The 2,519-nt window shown below is 54.4% G+C and overlaps 1 long non-coding RNA gene across 1 annotated transcript in view; it reads left to right on the forward strand.

Moving 5' to 3' along the window:
- The first annotated feature begins 708 nt into the window (after positions 1-708).
- Positions 709-2,519, forward strand: part of LOC105181337 (uncharacterized) — a 2,798-nt gene continuing 987 nt past the window's right edge. The window contains exons 1-2 of the long non-coding RNA XR_849612.3: positions 709-886; positions 1,817-2,049. This is a non-coding gene — a long non-coding RNA (uncharacterized LOC105181337). The remainder of the gene's footprint in view (positions 887-1,816; positions 2,050-2,519) is intronic.

A 2,519-nucleotide genomic window follows, 5' to 3' on the forward strand; every position in this document is an offset into this window, starting at 1 on the left:
CGCAATACCACGCGCGTCGGAATTATTTCTCACAAGCGTGCACGCACAACGACGATCACTCGTCGCTGCCGCCGTTCGTCGCCGACGGGCTGATGCATACCGTTTGCATTACAGGAGCACGATTTTAGCGATCACAGGCAACGTAACGTACGACAACGACGACGACGATAAGACGAGCCCGTGGCTGCTGCGGTTCAAGCTTACAATTGTAATCACGCCTTAACGTAACGGCAGCCGGCGTAAAAAACGACACGCTCTCAGCGACGCGCGAGCATCAACTGATTACAGCGCGCGGAACGGCGGACGAGGAAGCGCTCGATCGCGCCACCTTTCGGACGCCAGGTGTCGCTTCGCGCGTCCTCCACGTGCTTCGTGAATTTTGCTTATTCCGCTGACGCGCGTCAACGCGTCGCGAGCTTCTCGTTGAATGTATGCACGATCACACACGCTCGTCTCTCGCAATCCCTCCCCCAAGAAATTCGTCCCGTGGAATTAATTGCACGCGGGCGATCTCGCGATGTAGGGACGCAGGCGCACTTGGTGCGCCAACGCGCCCGCTCTCGCAACTCTTCCCCGGTACTCGAGATTGTTCGAGGAGCGTGGACGAACGTGAGAGGTTTATGATGAAATGTGACTCCGATAGGTGGCAGATTACTCGCTTGATGCGGTAGTTGTGTTGATACTTCAGGGGAATCCTGACTGGCAATGCGAGAGAGAGAGAGAGAGAGAGAGAGAGAGAGAGAGAGAGAGAGGAGAGAGGGAGACAGAGAGACTCACGGAAGCCGAACACGCTTCGTCGTTCTCAACCGAGCGGAGGAACGCTGCAGAGGAAGTCTCGCACGCTATTCCGCGACTTATCATCGTCGCGCTCGGACGGACGAAGGAAGTAAGGATGGTATATGTAGAAGTCGGCAGATAACGCGCGCACGGGATGTCCGAGTGCCGGCGCGGCGAGATAATGCTCTCTCGTATCTCGCCGAGCATTCTCTCCGTCGGCTCCCTCCTTCGCTTTCGAGCGATCGGGCCCAGAGAGAGAGAGAGAGAGAGAGAGAGAGAGAGAGAGAGAGACTTGGCCGTCGTCGTCGACGTGCACTCACTAGCAATCTTTATCGAGACCGTTATCTTGCGGAGGAGGAGAGTATTGCGCGCAACAACAAGGCGCGCGGTGCTTCCCCGCGCGCAGAATATATAACGTTTCCTGTAACCGGATCGATCCCAGACGAGAGAGAGAGGCTCCCCTTTTCTGGCGTCTCTTCTTCTTTTTTCCTGCTTCTCGGTACACGGTTTCGGGCCGCGCTCCGCCGTCGGCCTTTGCCACGACCTGGAGATTACTCCTTCCGTTGCGCGAACAGGCGTCTTATCGCGCCTCTCTTTTATCGGTCAGTAATCGCACGCGGACTTTCGTACCGATCTCTCGTGACTTTCGATCAGCGTTATCGCGATATATATCGAGAACTTTTACTCATTCACTATCGAGTGCACGAATGTCAACAGCGTGTGCGCCGACACTTTCGCAAGAGCCGATACGCGGTATCGCTATCTCGCGAGCTCATGATAATAAGAGGAAAATATTGCCGCGACGTAACGATATAAACGAACAGACAGAGAGAGGGAGGGAGGGAGGCCGGCATTCCCCTTGCCGCAAATCGCGCCCGCTAATCCTTAGATTAGAGGACGAGCGTCCGCCGAATAATTCTAATCCGTGACGATGGATACCGGCAATTGTCGATGGCGCTGCACATTTTACCGGAACACCCAGGTCGCTCGTGTTCGACAAATAAATACACCGCGGCCAACAAAGAGTCTTTACCAACAGGTGGTCCAAGGGAAACTGCAAGGAGCCTACAGCGTGAAATACGGAAAGAGGTCAACCGCCAATGCGAATCTGATGTCGAACACAAGAAGGATGTACGCCGGACAAAGAGAAGAGAGAGAGAGAGAGAGAGAGAGAGAGAGAGAGAGAGTTGCGTCGCACAGGCAGCGGAGTTGAGACCCGCCGAGAGGGGAAAGGGAAGAAGGAAACAAGGAGAGAAAATGAAAAAGAGCAAGGTATTTTTTTTATCTCGCGAACCATAGACCCCGGCAACCGAAAGTTCCGCCAATGTGTTACACAAATCCGCCTCTAACGAGGATGCATTTGTTCGCACGTTCCGCTTGCTTGCTCACCGGTTCGCTCGCTCGTTCGTTTGTTCGTTCTTTCGTTCGTCCGTCCGTCCGTTCGTCCGTTCGTTCGTTCATTCATTCACTCATTCATTCGTTCATTTGAATGACGCACGTTTTCGCACTGAAAAGTATCACGTCAAAATACTTCTCGTCGCGTCGCGTCGCGTCGCGTCGCGTCGCTCGTCGACGCGCGCGAATCGGACACACGTTTGGCGGTCGCCTCGTCGAAAAACGTATTTATCGGTTAATTGGCATTATTCTTGCCGGATATAGCTCGGTCTAACGGCCCGCCAATTGGCACGCTCGTTAATCGCCCGGCGATATATAGGCCAGCCAAAACGACATCGTCGTGGCCC

This window comes from Harpegnathos saltator, unplaced genomic scaffold (genome assembly GCF_003227715.2).
Source record: "Harpegnathos saltator strain DR-91 unplaced genomic scaffold, Hsal_v8.6 scaffold251, whole genome shotgun sequence".
Lineage (NCBI taxonomy): Eukaryota > Metazoa > Arthropoda > Insecta > Hymenoptera > Formicidae > Harpegnathos > Harpegnathos saltator.